Genomic DNA, 17,409 nt, shown 5'->3' with positions numbered 1-17,409 from the left:
TGCTATTACGCCCCATGTTATTTTGGTACATGGGTGTTCGCTTTGTTTTTAAACCTGACGGCTAATTTTATATGTGTTTTCACGGCGGATGTTTGTTTCCGCCTGCTTGACCTAGAGCATTAAAGACTTTTTTATTTATTCTACTACACCATTGGAGTTTTTAGATCTTTACACTCACGGTCTTCCCGACCAATGAGTGTAGTTTGCAGATTGGATTTTCAGTTCTGCCTGGCTTGGAACATCATGGAAGTTTGAGGCTACAGAGGCACAGGAGGTTCATCTGTCCCTGCAGAGGGCTATATTTGCTTGCGAGTAAGACCTTGCTCTTTAGGGGGTCCACCGTCTCTGGTAAGGGCATTGACATACCAACTGGGACTCACCTCCAACTGGAGACCTTCTCCACACCCTCTTTCCTCCTCTTTTCCCTTTCTAGGTGAAGACGGATGAATTTTGGACGCTTGGCTTTTCTTATTGGGCTTGTCTCTCTTGATCAAGTTTTTTGTTTTTAATCTGTGTATGGACTCATTTTTTCCTCCCATCAGTGTTCAGTTTGATCTGTGTATGGACTCAATTCACTTTTCTTTTCACTTGCCACTTTTTCATATGTATAATTTATTATCACTTTTTTCTCATATGTCATTTTGTTGTGTTTTTACTACAAGCACACTTATGTTTTTTACTATTGTTATTCACCATTTAGATATTTGATGGTTTTTGTTGCAGCTGTAGTATTTTAGTATTTGCTCTTTAGCGTTGTATTTACTCTTTTTACAGTTCCTTTATGGTGCTCATCTTTGCCTGGGGCAAGAATACCCTTTTCTGTGTGTATCTATGAACAGACCCATAACCTCCTTAATGGCTTTAAGGAAGATTTCCCTAGGTGGAGAATGCAACCTAGGTATTCCAGGTAGTTGAATGTGGTGACCATACTTTGGTCTAAGCGGGCTACCGACTGGTCTATCAAGAGCCGATCATCTAGGTGAACTATAATCATTATACCTTGGGCCCTTAATCTGGCTAGAGGAGGGGCCAAAACCTCTGTAAACACTCAAGGTGCAGTAGCTAGACCGAAAAGCAGAACTACAAACTGAAAATGAAGATTTTCTACCTTAAAGTAGATATTAATGGTGAACGGGGAAATATGCCTACGGAGGTATGCACCCTTGACGTCGATTGACATCAAAAGTTCTCCTCCTTGTAGGATGGAGACAACTGATTAAATTGACTCCATGCGAAAAAGAGCGGATATCCAGGAACCGGTTTAGATTCTTGAGATCTAGAATGGGTTTGACATCTCCATTCGATTTTACCGTGAAAAAAGGTTTGAATAAAACCTCAACCCCAGCTCTTTCATGGGGACTAGCATGACCACTCTTTGCCAAAGGATGGTCCAATACTAGGAAGAGAGACTTCTTTTTCTCTGGATCTTTAGGAACATTTGATCTAAGAAAACGAAGAGATGGGAACTCTTGAAACCCAGGATTGTACTCTAGCGCTATTGAAGAAGCCACCCATCTGTCTTGACATTCTTTCTGCCAGACCCTTGAGAACTGCAGAAGTCTTTCCCCTTCCCGCGAGCGGGGGGGGGGGGGGGTGCCCCCTAATAAGGAGTATCTTGTTTGTAGGTTTCTTTTGTCCCTGGGCTTGACCTGAGGATTACCTCTTGAACTTGACGGCAGAAGCCGTAGTGACTGCCTGGAGGCTGATGCCCCTGGCACTGGAGAAGGAGCTTGTTTAAAGGAAATACATTTACTCCTTCTCTTAAATGGCAAAGGGGTACCTTTCAAATAGAATTTTTTTGGATGAATTATCCAAGATATCCCAAAACAGCCATTCACCGCAAAAAGGAAAACCAGCCAGGAGTTTTTTTTTGGTTTTTTTTATGACGCTTCGACTGACCAATTTTTCAACCATAGTACTCTATACATATGTACCAGCCCAGCGAAAGGTGTGAGGCCTGAAGATAGAATCTCTCATAGCGTCTATTGCCAACATAAAGCTACTAGGAGCTTGCCAGATCCTGGGCCTGCTGAACAGGGATAACCTTGAGCACCTGTTTAAACTGGTCCCTCAAGTATTTTGACATATACCATTTACTGTCAGTACAGGCTGAGACACTCAACCTGTCAGGAAAACAATATATATATTTTTTTTTGTTTTTTTGTTTTTTTTAATAGGAATGCCAACTCTTCCGTTGAGCATTGTCTGCCGGACAAGTCAAACTTTTAATCAGAAGACATAGCAGCGTCAATTGCTGGTATCTTCCACCTTTAATAAGTTTTCTCCTCCATAGGATAAAGTGTGAAAAACTTTTTAGGAGGGAAAAAATGCTATCTGGGTGATCCCACTCAGAATACATAATCTTTACCAACAATGAATGGACAGGAAAGCATGCATAGCTTTGAGAAGGCTTTAACGAACCCAAAACAAGAAGTGGACACTCAGCTAAGGGTAGCATAAAATATGGCTAATACCAATTCAGTGAGGAACTGCACCCACAATGTGAACCTGATCCTTCCGCATATGGCCCCTCAGAAGAGGAGTCATCAACCTGTTCATGGTCCCCTGAGAGAAAACATCTTCTCCCGCCCCCAGATCCTCAGTTTGAAGGTCCTTGGGTAATGGAATGTAACCTGTCGCATTTTATCCCAATCTGGCATGCGATTAAAGCCACTAACCTTTTTCCCATGCTTTAATGGCTGAGGAAAAAAAACTTTTTAGAAATATAGGCAGGGGCTGCAGTGTTGTAAACAGTTGCATTCCATGGCCCCTGAAGGCTTACTCTGACCAGCCACCCCCTCTCATGCCATTGTAGAGATGAGTTTTAGGCTTTCAGAGCTTGAGGGAGTGTAAGGAAACTAACAGAAACCACCCGGCGCACGCTGGCGCGCATGCGCGTGCTCGTGGGCAACTGCGGATGCCCGTGTGCGCTTATGCGCATGCGCGGCATCCGGTGTGCATGCGCAGGAGCATGCCCTTAGCGCCAATTGGCACCAGACGGCCTACTGAAAGGGGGCCCTGACCCCTGATCTGTGCTGACTGGTCTTCAGCTGTTATCCTGTTGCTCTGAACCCCGTGTTTGTTCCGTCTGCCCGCCTGCTGACGATCCCGGCTTCCTCCCTGACCTGCCTCAGCCTGATGTTCTGGTACCCTGCTGCCCGCCTGTTAACGGTCCTGGCTTTCCTTTTGACCTTGCTCCTGTGCCCTGCTCAGCTCAGCTCTACTATCCGAGTGTCTGCCACCACAGTCCTACAGCCAGTGGTGACCTGCTCTGCAACTACAGTCCTGCGACCAGACTTCCTGCTGCAAGTCTCCAGGTCTTCACCTGCAGGCACTCATGTGCTACCGGTCTTTCGGCTCCTTCTGTTTCACTATCAGCGGGACCTGGGCTGGAGATACAAGAGAGGCCGGCCTTGTCATTTCAGTCTCCCTTCAGGTACGTGACAGTACCAGTCAGCCAGAAATTGAGGCTGAAAGGGAGGTCTCTCTGTTGCCAACCCTCTGTCAGACTGTTACCGCACTCTCCCATGTAGTGCAAGGTTTGCATGTGGACTTGGCTTGTATTCATAATCAGCTACATCATGCATCCAGCCTGACCTCTACTTCCGAGCATTCAAGAACCAAAGACTCTGCTGTTCAAACCATGACCTTTTCTCAAGCTGAACTATCCTACCTGCCTGAACCCAGGGTACCATTGCCCGAACGTTTTTATGGGGACCAAAGTAAATTCAGGACTTTTCAGAATGCATGTGAACTTTAATTTTCCCTGCTACCTCACACATTCTCTACCGAGGAGGTGAAAGTGGGATTTCTTATTTTCTTGTTGTTGGAGGAACCCCAGGCCTGGGCATTTCAGCTTCGGGAACAACACGACCCAACCCTGGCTTCTGTCGAATTCTTCTTATATGCGGATCCTTTTCGTCACCAGACGGCCGAAACCTCGCTGAGCCATTTAAAACAGGGTTCCAGGCCTATAGAGGACTATGTTTCAGATTTTCGCTTGTGGAGTACAGACACCAAGTGGAACAGTTCAGCATTACATTTCCGATTTCGTCTTGGCCTGTCAGAAGCCATCAAAGATGAGCTTGCCAGAGTGGAAATACCCTCCTCCCTGAATGATTTGATTCACCTTTGCATACAAATTGACCGTCGCCTGCGTGAAAGACAGTTGGAAAGAGCCAGGAATCTTCACCTCTTGCCTGCCTGTTCAGTGCACCCATCACCTGCTTCCTTCTCGACTATGCCTGAAGAAGTTACTGACGTCAAGAAGGTTCTACATACCAGCTTTCCTAGGCCTCCTCTGTCCCAACAAGAAAGGTCTCGCCGCCACCGCAATAATCTCTGTCTTTACTGTGGCGATAAGGGACACTTCCTACAGACCCGCTCCCGAAGACATCGTAGGAAACCGTTCCTCCCACCCGCTACAATTGCGGCACTAAGTTCCAGCCAAATCCACACTCTGCTGTCAGTCTCTCTTCAGTTAAAGGGGAAGACTCTTGCCGTTTCCGCCATTGTGGATTCTGGGGCCTGCAGCTGTTTTGTGGACTCTGCTTTTGCTACTATGCATGAACTACCTCTGTGTGCCAAGAAAAACAGCTTCACAGTCCACCTGGCGGATGGTTCGGGTATTAAATCGGGACCCGTCACGTTAGAGACTGAAACCATCCTATGCCTCACCACTTCTGGGCATCGTGAGCTTCTACGATTAGATGTCATTACATCTCCTCTATTCCCTGTCATCCTTGGGCAGCCCTAGTTGAAGGCACATAACCCCCTCATTAATTGGGCCACTGGGGAAGTGACTTTTTCTTCTGATTAATGCAGAAAGTTCTGCCTTCCTCCTCCACCTGTTTCTGACAAACCGCTTCTCTGTATCAATATGGATCCTGAAACCGTTAAATTGGTACCCTCAGTGTATCACGATTTCCTGGACGTTTTTAATAAAAAGAATGCTGACACTCTTCCCCCTCACAGACCGTACGATTGTCCTATCGAACTCTTAGCTGCTGCAGAAATCCCCTTTGGCAGGATTTACCCACTTTCCGAACTAGAACTGGAGGAGCTTCGGAAGTATATTGATGAAAATCTTGATAAGGGGTTCATCCAGCCATCTTCATCTCCTGCCGGAGCAGGAATATTCTTTGTGGAGAAGAAAGATCACTCCGTCCGGCCTTGCATTGACTACCGGGACTTAAACAAAGTAACCATCAAGAATTGGTATCCCTTGCTTCTCATTCCTGAATTATTCCAGAGACTACGAGAAGCTTGTGTGTTTTCCAAACTAGATTTAAGAGGAGCATATAATTTAATCCGAATAAGAGAAGGGGAGGAATGGAAATCGGCCTTCAGGTCTCGTTTTGGGCATTTTGAGTACCTGGTAATGCCCTTCAGACTTTGTAATGCTCCAGCCACCTTCCAGCATTTTGTAAATTATGTTTTCCAGGACTTTCTTGATTTGTTCACTATTGTTTATCTTGATGACATTTTAATTTTTTCCACCTCTTTAGAGTCTCATCGAGTTCATGTGAAGAAGGTGTTAAGTAGGCTAAGAGAACATCATCTTTATGCCAAGGCGGAGAAATGTGAGTGTGAGAAGTGTACCATCCAGTTCCTGGGGCTCATTATCTCCGCAGACGGAATCGCCATGGACCCACAGAAGGTTTCTGCAGTGCTCGACTGGCCTCCCCCTACTGATAAAAAATCCGTGCAGCGGTTTGTGGGGTTCGCTAATTTTTATAGGAAATTTATTAAAGACTTTTCGAGCATCATATCCTCTATAACCCAGTTAACTAAGCTACGCATGACCTTCTCATGGACCTCAGAAGCTCAGACTGCATTCAAGAAACTTAAGGGCCTATTCACATCTGCACCCATCCTGAAACATCCAGATCCTGCTTTGCCCTCCGTCCTTGAGGTAGATGCCTCTGAAATAGCTGTGGGAGCCATACTGTCCCAACGACAAGGGGCAAAATCTTTGCTTCACCCTGTTACCTTCTTCTCCAAGAAACCAAGTGTTCCGGAAAGGAATTATGATGTCGGTGATCGTGAATTACTCGCTATCAAGTCAGCCCTCGAAGAATGGCGTTATCTGCTTGAGGGAGTCGCACACCCTATTATTGTATTCATGGACCACAAGAACCTAGAGTACTTGAGAACAGCGAAAAGGTTAAGACCCCACCAGGCCAGATGGGCTTTCTTTTTTGCGAGATTCAACTTTCATATAACTTACCGGCCCGAAGAATGGGAAGCCTGACGACCCTTTCACCTATGTTTCTAGCTACAGAAGTTCTTCCCCAACCTGATACCATCTTACCTGCTAAAAACTTCCTTTTGCTTCAAACTGATCTTATTTCCCAAATCAAGACAGCAGTTCTGAAACATCCTCCCTCCCAAGAACTTCACCTCCAACTTAAAGAGGGTCTCTACTTCCACGGTGAGCAGATCTTCGTTCCAGAACAGTTACGGACGGCAGTTCTGTATATGTGCCACGATCATCATCTGGCAGGGCATTTTGGGGTACTCAAGACTTCAAAGCTAGTCCTTCGTTCTTTCTGGTGGCCAGACTTAATACAGTATTGCAGGGAATATGTAAAATCTTGCACAACATGTTCACGGAACAAGACAGATAGAACCAAGAATTGGGGCCTGCTGGAGCCTCTTCCTGTACCAGATAAGTTATGGAGCATGATCTCTATGGACTTTATCGTCGAGTTACCTCCATCCGAGGGATTTACCACCATCTTTGTCATAATAGATCGTTTGTCCAAGATGGCCCACTTTGTGCCCCTTGTGCCCCTTCCGCTGCAGAGACTGCCTCAGCTTTCGTCAAGGAAGTGGTGTGTCTTCATGGGATCCCTGTCAACATCACGTCAGATCATGGAGCACAGTTTACTTCCAGATTTTGGAAATCTTTGTGTGAAGTGTTGGGCATTAAACTTTGCCTATCATCTGCCTACCACCCCCAGACGAATGGTCAAACAGAGAGAACAAACCAGACCCTGGAGCAATATCTCTGATGTTTTTCTTCTTTGCACAGGACGACTGGGCATCTCTTTTACCGTTAGCAGAGTTTGCTTACAATAATTCAGTACACTCCTCTATCAAGCAAACCCCCTTCTTTGCCAATTATGGGTTTCACCCATCCTTTCACCCACCCACCCTTGCCTGATGTTCCCAAAGAGTCTCCGGTACCAGCAGTACAGGATCGTCTGGAGTTCTAGAGAACTAACAACCAGTTTCTGCAAGAAGCCATTTCCAAATCACAGATTGATGACAAGAGGTTCTATGACAGAAGAAGAAGAGGTAATCTGGATCTGAAACCCGGGGATAAAGTGTGGTTATCTACCACAAACTTAAAGCTGGCCTGCCCTTCTAAGAAGTTAGGACCAAGATATATTGGTCCATTCTTGGCGAGAAGAAGGATTAACGCTGTCGCCTTCGAGTTGTGTCTGCCAGAAAATCTAAGTATTCATCCTGTATTTCACGTGTCCCTCTTGAAACGATCTGTGACTAATCCCTTTCCTGACCGAGAACCTGAGACTCCTGCTCCACTACTGGTTGAAGGAAATGAGGAATTTGAGGTGGAAGCTGTCCTTGATTGTAGGAAGAGAAGGGGCCAAACTCAGTTCCTCATTAAGTGGAAGGGCTATGGCCCTGAAGATAACTCATGGGAACCTTACTCTAATGTTCACGCTCCACGATTGGCCCAAGCCTATCTTTGCCTCCATCCTAAGAAGAAAGCCTTAGTGGGCATCCGGAGGCTGCCCTTAAGGGGGGGCAATGTAAGGAAACTAATAGAAACCACCAGGTGCGCACTTGCGGGCAACTGCGGACGCCCGTGTGCTCTTATGCGCATGCGCGGCGTCCGGCGTGCACGCGCAGGATCACACCCTTAGTGCCAATTGGCGCCAGACGGCCTACTTAAAGGGGGCCCTGACCACTGATCTGTGCTAACTGGTCTTCAGCCGTTATCCTGTTGCTCTGAACCCTGTGTTTGTTCTGTCTGATTCCCGTTGATGGCCTTGGCTCCCGTTGACCCTGCTTCTGGACTGTGCCTATCTGATTCCTGGTTTCTGATCCCGGCTTCCCATCTGACGTGTCTCTGCTTGTCGCTCAAGTACCTTGCTGCCCGCCTGCTGACGATCCCGGCTTCCTCCCTGACCTGCCTCAGCCTGATGTTCTGGTACCCTGCTGCCCGCCTGTTAATGATCCCGGCTTTCCTTGTGACCTTGCTTCTGTGCCCTGCTCGGCTCAGCTCTACTATCCGAGTGTCTGCCACCACAGTCCTACAGCCAGCGGTGACCTGCTCTGCAACTGCAGTCCTGCGACTAACTACGACTTCCTGCTGCAAGTCTCCAGGTCTTCACCTGCAGGCCATCGTGTGCTTCCGGTCCTTCGGCTCCTTCTGTTTCACTATCAGCTCGACCTGGGTTGGAGATACAAGAGAGGCCGACCTCGTCATTTCAGTCTCCCTTCAGATACGTGACAGGGAGATCCCTTTAGCCCTATTTTGGGATGTTTCTACCTCCCCTTCTGACCATAGCCCGATGCATAAATGCAGAGGTACTACCAGAAGAATCGCATCCACTGCTTTGAGCAATAGTCCAGCCACTGCCGCTGCTATTAACGCTCAGCCTGATGCGAATAGTAAATGTGTCAATAGGAATGCCTGTGTCACCAAACCTCTTGCATGCTCCTCTTTGCTCTTGTGTCCCTCCCGAGCTTTCTAAACACACTCCCGCGCCGGACGTTGGAGGATGCCAACGCGTCGCTAACCCCTGCCCCCTCCATCGCATTGCGCCCCCCTCCTTTCTCTTTCAAAAGAGAGTTTTTCTGCATGAGTGCGGGCCTCTGATCCGACAGAATCGGCTTGTGTGTGAGGGAGGGATGGCGAGGAGGAGACCTAGACAAGCCACGATGCAGGAGCAGTAGGAAAATGGAACAGCATGCCAATCATTTTTAGCTTTCCCCTTTCCAGGCAGAGAGGGAGAGCTTTGTCCAGGTGGGGGGTGTCTGGTGGAAGAAACCCCCCCAAACTTACCGGAGGTCTGCCTGCTAGCCGGAGGAAAAAGCCTGCTGACACAGCGTGATCTCTGAGGAAAGCATGAGAAGGTACGTGCTCTATACAGCCCCCAGTGGTGACTCTTAGGCATGACAACATTTACTTTTTTTTTTTTAAAGAAGACATTTCATAAGAAAATTTAAAATTCCTTAGAAAAACTCCACTTACCTTTCCCGCCGCAGGTTTTTCTGTGGTAAAACCAACAGACCCAATTTTCACCCTTCACGGTGGGTTCCATTAACAAACCTTCAGGAACCGGGGACCCTCGGGGAATCCACACTCCTGTACCTGTAATAGCACCCCGCCAGTAAAACTTTATGGCTGAAAATACTAACGCACTGGATCCCAGGGTCCAGCTCTCTAAAAAGAGAAGCATTACAGGCAAAACCTCATTTCTTCGGACACGAGGCCTGGGTACCATTCAATTCGGCCTAAAAGACACTTTGAATGGATCCGGCTGCATAGCTAGCCCCAGCAAGGATTGCTCCAGTGGAGCTCAGCACAGCACATCTTAACTCGTGACCAACACCTTAGACACTGGCGGAAAAAAAATTGAGGTACTCCCAGTATGGGAGGGGTTATACAGAAAACAAAAGAGAGAGGGTGTACCAGCCTTGTGCATTATCCTTAAACAAGTTTATTTAAAAGAACATGTAAAAATTACTACTCACAAGGGTAGATGAAAATCACGCTTAAAATGATCTTATGGTAGTGGCAATGTATCCACTAGTGGCAGTCTCCAGATCCTATGGAGAACACGTGCAGACCGCTGCTGGCTGATGCATTTCGAAGGTAGCACCTTCTTATTCAGAGGCTAACAGTGTTCCCCTCTTACAGCTACTTAAATATATGTGCTCATCAGGAAGGCACAAGTCTGACTGACTCAAAGGCCACTCCCATGTAGGTGGGCAGTAAAGATACCTTTACCATTTACGGTATGCGGTTTTACTTTGGGCATGAAGGGACTCTGGTTTCCCTTCTGGGGGCCTTCTGTGTGCAGACTGATGTGCACCACCTGTACACATGTTTTCTGCTTATTTATATGGCCGCACTTATGGGATGTGGGATCGGGGCCTGCCTGGTTGTTTGCTGTGTTGCATGTGTACCATGTGTTGATTTGCTAGTGTGTGTAACCCTTGCTGTCTTTGCTATGCTTGATGGCTGGCTGTAGGGGAATTCCCCCCCCTTCTGGTGCATGCGCTACACTTTTATGTTGTACATGTGTGCCCTCTACGCATCCCCATGTGTGGATGTGTGTATATGTGTACGCAATTGGTTTTTATGGTGCTGTGCCAGGGTCCGCCTTTGGACTGCCCCCTACATGGGAGTGGCCTTTGAGTCAGTCGGACTTGTGCCTTCCTGATGAGCACATATATTTAAGTAGCTGTAAGAGATGAACACTGTTAGGCTCTGAAGAAGAAGGTGCTACCTTCGAAACGCGTTAGCCAGCAGCGGTCTGCACGTCTTCTCCATAGGATCTGGAGACTGCCACTAGTGGATACATCGCCACTACCATAAGATCATTTTAAGCGTGATTTTCATCTACCCTTGTGAGTAGTAGTTTTTACATGTTCTTTTAAATAAACTTGTTTAAGAATAATGCACAAGGCCGGTGCGCCCTCTCTGTTTTGTTTTTTGTTTTCTGTTTGATCGCTAGGATATCCCTATCCTTGAGGGCAGCAAGGCTGAAAGCTACCGTCCATCCTGAACTTTGAACTGTCGAGCTTACACATTTATGCGCAAGAGTGTTTGTTATGTTGTATTGGGAGGGGTTATATAGGGAGGCAATTTCCTGTTTAACCCTTTCATGACTAAGCCTATTTTTGAAATTTGGTGTTTACAAGTTAAAATCCATATTTTTTGCTAGAAAATTACTTAGAACCCCCAAACATTATATATATTTTTTTAGCAGAGAATCTAGAGAATAAAATGGAGATTGTTGCAATATTTTCTATCACACGGTATTTGTGCAGCGGTGTTTTAAACGCAAATTTTTGGAAAAGGGACACTTCCATGAATTTTAAAAAATCCAAACAGTAAAGTTACCCCAATTTTTTTGTATAATGTGAAAGATGATGTTACGCCGAGTAAATAGATACGGTTTTCGGTTACCAGGTTAGAGTTACAGAGGAGGTCTAGGGCTAGAATTATTGCTCTCGCTCTGACGATCGCGGCGATACCTCACATGTGTGATTTGAACACCGTTTACATATGCGGGCACGACTTCCGTATGCGTTTTCTTCGCTGCGCGAGCTCGCGGGGACGGGGGCGCTTTGAAATTTTTTTTTTTTTTTAATTTATTTTTATATTTAAAAATTGTGTTTAAAAAAAAAATGTTTTTTTTTTACTTTTATTGCTGTCACAAGGAATGTAAACATCCCTTGTGACAGTAATAGGTGGTGACAGGTACTCTTTATGGAGGGATCGGGGGTCTAAAAGACCTCCGATACCTCCTCTGCACTTCAAAGTATTCAGATCGCCGAAAACGGCGATTCTGAATACTGTGTATTTTTTTAAATTCGGCGCCATTGGCAGCCGAGTAAACGGAAAGTGACGTCATGATGTCGCTTCCGCGTTTACATTGAGAAGGCTGGAACGAAGCCACCCACAGCTTCGTTCCAGCCTGCCCACAGCCGCCGGAGGCAGCCGATTGGACACCGGGCCTCCCTATAGCTCGGGAGGCCCGGTAAGAGGGGCGGGAGGCGGCGGGAGGGGGGGCATCCCCTCCCGCTCCTCCGGTATAACAGCCGAGCGGCTTTTAGCCGCATCGGTTGTTATATACGGATAGCCAATCGCCCGCTCGAAACAACGGTACCGGGAAGATGCCTGCAGCTGCGGGCATCATCCCGGTATAACCCCCGCAAGCTGAGTACGCACATCTGCGTACGGTCGGTGGAAAGGGGTTAAGGTGTGCCAGTGTCCAGCACCTGAAGGTGGCCTATAACCCACATAGTGATTACTATGGCCCTGTGTCCCGTAATTGTACGATTGTGGCACAAGAGGCAGGGCAACGAGAAAACACAACAGTGGCAGGGCAACGAGAGAACACAATACAGGTAAGAGGGGAAAAAAAGCATGTGTACTCCGAGTACCACTTTAAGAAAAGTTAATAAATGAAGCCAACAGTTGTCAACAGGACCAAATATTGGTGTTGCAGGAATAAAGATACCTGCAGCATCAGTACTTTATATGTCGGTTATTATTATTATTATTATTATTAATAAACAGGATTTACATAGCACCAACAGTTTACGCAGTGTTTTACAACATGAGGGCAGACAGTACACTTACAATACAAATCAATACAGGAGGAATCAGAGGGCCCTGCTCGTTAGAGCTTACAATCTAGGAGGGAGGGTCAAGTGGAAACACAAGGTAATAACTGTGGGGGGTGAGCTGATGGAGAAAATTAAAAAACAGTTGTTAGGTGTAGGTAGGGTAGGCTTCTCTGAAGAGAAGGGTTTTCAGGGATTGTCTAAAAGCTAATAGAGTAGGAGATAAGTGGACAGATTGGGGTAAGGCATTCCATAGGATTGGAGAGGCTTTGGAAAAGTCCTGGAGGCGAGCATGGGAGGAGGTGATGAGGGAGTTAGAGAGCAGAAGGTCTTGAGAGGAATGAAGAGAATGAGTAGGTTGATATTTAGAGACTAGGCTAGTGATGTAGCTGGGGGCTAAATTGTGGATGGCTTTGTACATAGTTGTTAGTATTTTTAATTTAATTATTTGGCTGACCGGAAGCCAGTGGAGGAATTGACTGAGAGGGGTAGCAGAGACAGAGCAATTGGTAAGGTGGATGAGTCTGGCAGCAGCATTCATGATGGATTGAAGAGGTGATAGACTATGTAGAGGTAAGCCAATGAGAAGGGAGTTGCAGTAGTCGAGGCGAGAGATGACCAGCGAGTGAATTAAGAGCTTTGTTGTGTCATTGGTTAGAAAGGGGCGTATTTTGGAGATGTTGCGGAGGTTGAGGCGGTAGGATTTGGACAGTGATTGGACGTGGTGCTTGAAGGAAAGTTCAGAGTCCAGGACGACACCTAGAACCTTGGCATGTGGAGATGGGCTTATAGTTGTGCCATCGATTTTGACCAAGAGATCAGGGGAAGGGGCATATGGGGGAAGAAAAATTATAAGTTCGGTTTTGGATAGATTGAGTTTGAGGAAGTGGTGTGACATCCAGACTGATATATCTGATAGTAAATTAGTGATACGTGAGGAGAAAGAGGGAGTGAGCTGAGGGGTAAAGAAATAGATTTGGGTGTCCTCAGCATAGAGGTGGTATTGGAAGCCATGGGATGCTATCAGCTGACACAGGGAGAAAAATTATGCTGGTAAGGATAAGTTGTACAGTAGCATTTAAAATACTTCGCATAAAAACGAGACTGTAGATGAGTAATTATATTAACTGGACTGGCTGTGAGATTTCATACAGAAGCAGTGGGGATAATTAAGTGATCTACAACTATGGGTTACATAAATTTACATTAGGCTTGTTAGCAGAAGAAAAAAGCACAAAAGATGATATACCTCTCCTGAGAAATACCAGGTTTTCATATTTTTAATACATACAAAAATAAAAAATAAATAGCTAGACCCTTTTAACATAAAATAAATTAAGATGCTCTACAGAGAAATACAATTTTCAGCAGACATACAGAGGTTGAAGAATTGTTTACAATAAACTTTTTCTTACAAACTGAAGTTAATTTAGCAAGATAATGACATGGCATGTTATATTATAAAAGTAAATACAATAAAAAAAGTTAAAATGTTTTTAAAAAGCCAGCTCATACCTTTAATTCTTTTTGCCCAGGTCCTCCATGTTACCGGTTGATTATACAATATATCAGTCATTACTTTATGGTAATCATCATATTCAAGGATTATCAAATCAATGTATGTATCAATTAATTTTCCATACTTATATTAAATATACTATTTAAAGCATTTTGCTATATCTGTTTGCTGTCCTGTTCATTCTTTGCACTAAAATTTCGAGCATTGTCACCAGACCTGCAAAAAACTACGCAACACCCCTTCCCCCCTTGTTATAGACTGGAGAAGAGAGGAGTAGTTCTGTAGTCCTAACAAACCTCCTGCCTTAGGTGACAAGTGCTGTCACCTTGGGACAAGAAGTGTGTTACTGGCACGATCACAGAGGCTCACACATGTATGACTCCAAAGTTGCACAGACTTTGGAGTGCAACTTTGATGCAACTTTTGACGTAACTTTGGATGGATGCAACTTGGATACGACTTTGGCTTTGACCAGTGTTAACGGACAACTGTTACATTGTATAACATTTAGCTATGACTTTCAAGCAACTTTTGAGGGTTAACATTGAAGTCTATGGCCCTCAAAATGCATGAAAGTCGGACCAAAGTAGTGCTTGAACTACTTTGAAGTTGCTGCAAATTTAGGTCGCATATATATGAATGATTATCATTGGAAAACATGGGGAACAACTTGTCATGCCACTTTGATGTCCAAAGTGACATGACAAGTCGCACAAGTGTGGGAGGATGTACCCATATGTTCACCCGCTCATGTGCCTCCAGATACAGCAGGTCACAGATCGGGGAACATGACTGCTGTGATTGGTCCTATACCAATTGATCGATTTGATCAATCACAGAAATCACATTAACAGTAGTAAACAAAGACTATCATTCATACACTCATTGTGTACTACTATGATGTCCTTGATTGGTCCCAGCCATCACATGGTACAGGGCCAGACATCACAGTAGTAACTATGGCAGTATGTTGAAAAAAAATTGTATAAGATATTTATTTATTTTTTACATACTGTCACCAGAGCAAGTTCAGTGTCACTATGGTGACTTGTACTACTGTGGCAGTGATCATGTACTATGGCTGGCTACTCTGATATCACTGTATATCAGTGCCACCAGCCATGTCATTGCCACAGCAGTACAATGTTACTAGATCAGTGCTGCCAGTCACTTGAGTGTCCCTGATCACAGTGAACCTATCACCACCACACTACTCACCATGGGCCCCATTCACACACTGTCAATTCATTAGACCGTTTTGCGGTATTTACCCCAAAACGCTCAAAATGGTTGGTAAAACTCGCATGAAAAAGCGTTAAACTCAATTAACAGAAGGAAACAAATAATTAAAAAAACAGGAATTTTATTACATGCAATGGTGTGGATTTACTAAATGGATGGGGTTGATTTACTAAGCTCTGGAGCAACTTACAAATTGCATATTCTATTTGCCTTAAAGTAGAACTATGTGCAAGACTTTTTTGGGGAGTTTTTTTGCCATCTGTGTCCCTATTGGAAGATGTATTACTGTATTTCTGGGGACAATCCCAAATCTGGGATTTTATTTTCATTTCACTTTCAATGAGAATTGTAAACAGGACAAATATAAAGGGTGAATATCCCTAACGGTGGAAAAGACAGCAATAAAAGCCTGATAGGTGTTCAAATCCACCTCCATTCTATCCAAAAGTTAGAAAAAAGACTGTTGAGAGAACTGATACAGGAGCGGATACTACTCCATATTGCCTATTATATTTTCACATTTCTTAAATACTACATGCTTGGACTACTACTTAATTACTGCATGCATTTAATTATTTATTTCCTTCTGTGAATTGAGTTTAACACCTTTTCATGCGGATTTACCAAGCGCTTGAGCGTTTTTTTGGTAAATACCACAAAACGGTCTAGTGAATTGACAGTTTCAGGATCACATGTGATATATAGGCAAAATGTATCCTGACACCTAAATATCTCATGCGAGTTCATTTTGTGAATGAAGCCCAGAGTTCCTGATCACTAGAGATGAGCCGAACACCCCCCTGTTCGGTTCGCACCAGAACATGCGAACAGGAAAAAAGTTCGTTCGAACATGCGAACACCGTTAAAGTCTATGGGACACGAACATGAATAATCAAAAGTGCTAATTTTCAAGGCTTATATGCAAGTTATTGTCATAAAAAGTGTTTGGGGACCTGGGTCCTGCCCCAGGGGACATGGATCAATGCAAAAAAAGTTTTAAAAACGGCCGTTTTTTCAGGAGCAGTGATTTTAATAATGCTTAAAGTCAAACAATAAAAGTGTAATATCCCTTTAAATTTCGTACCTGGGGGCTGTCTATAGTGTGCCTGTAAAGGGGCGCATGTTTCCTGTGTTTAGAACAGTCTGACAGCAAAATGACATTTTGAAGGAAAAAACTCATTTAAAACTACCCGCGGCTATTGCATTGCCGACAATACACATAGAAGTTCATTGATAAAAACGGCATGGGAATTCCCCAAAGGGGAACCCCGAACCAAAATTTAAAAAAAAAATGACGTGGGGGTCCCCCTAAATTCCATACCAGGCCCTTCAGGTCTGGTATGGATATTAAGGGGAACCCCGGCCAAAATTTAAAAAAAAAAATGACGTGGGGTTCCCCCTAAATTCCATACCAGACCCTTCAGGTCTGGTATGGATTTTAAGGGGAACCCCGCGCCAAAAAAAAAAAAACGGCGTGGGGTCCCCCCAAAAATCCATACCAGACCCTTATCCGAGCACGCAACCTGGCAGGCCGCAGGAAAAGAGGGGGGGACGAGAGTGCGGCCCCCCCTCCCTCCTGAACCGTACCAGGCCACATGCCCTCAACATTGGGAGGGTGCTTTGGGGTAGCCCCCCAAAACACCTTGTCCCCATGTTGATGAGGACAAGGGCCTCATCCCCACAACCCTGGCCGGTGGTTGTGGGGGTCTGCGGGCGGGGGGCTTATCGGAATCTGGAAGCCCCCTTTAACAAGGTGACCCCCAGATCCCGGCCCCCCCCCTGTGTGAAATGGTAAGGGGGTACATAAGTACCCCTACCATTTCACGAAAAAAGTGTCAAAAATGTTAAAAATGACAAGAGACAGTTTTTGACAATTCCTTTATTTAAATGCTTCTTCTTTCTTCTATCTTCCTTCATCTTCTGGTTCTTCTGGCTCTTCTGGTTCTTCTGGTTCTTCCTCCGGCGTTCTCGTCCAGCATCTCCTCCGCGGCGTCTTCTGTCTTCTTCTCCTCGGGCCGCTCCGCACCCATGGCATGGGGGGGAGGCTCCCGCTCTTCTCTTCTTCTCTTCTTCTTTTCTTCTTTTCTTCTTTTCTTCTCTTCTTCTCTTCTTCTTCATTTTCTTCTCCGGGCCGCTCCGCAATCCATGCTGGCATGGAGGGAGGCTCCCGCTGTGTGACGGCGCTCCTCGTGTGACAGTTCTTAAATAACGGGGGGGCGGGGCCACCCGGTGACCCCGCCCCCCTCTGACGCACGGTGACTTGACGGGACTTCCCTGTGACGTCACGGGGAATGCCACAGGGAAGTCCCGTC

Source organism: Aquarana catesbeiana, linkage group LG01, assembly GCF_042186555.1.
Source record: "Aquarana catesbeiana isolate 2022-GZ linkage group LG01, ASM4218655v1, whole genome shotgun sequence".
NCBI lineage: Eukaryota > Metazoa > Chordata > Amphibia > Anura > Ranidae > Aquarana > Aquarana catesbeiana.
This window is presented reverse-complemented; position numbering follows the sequence as displayed.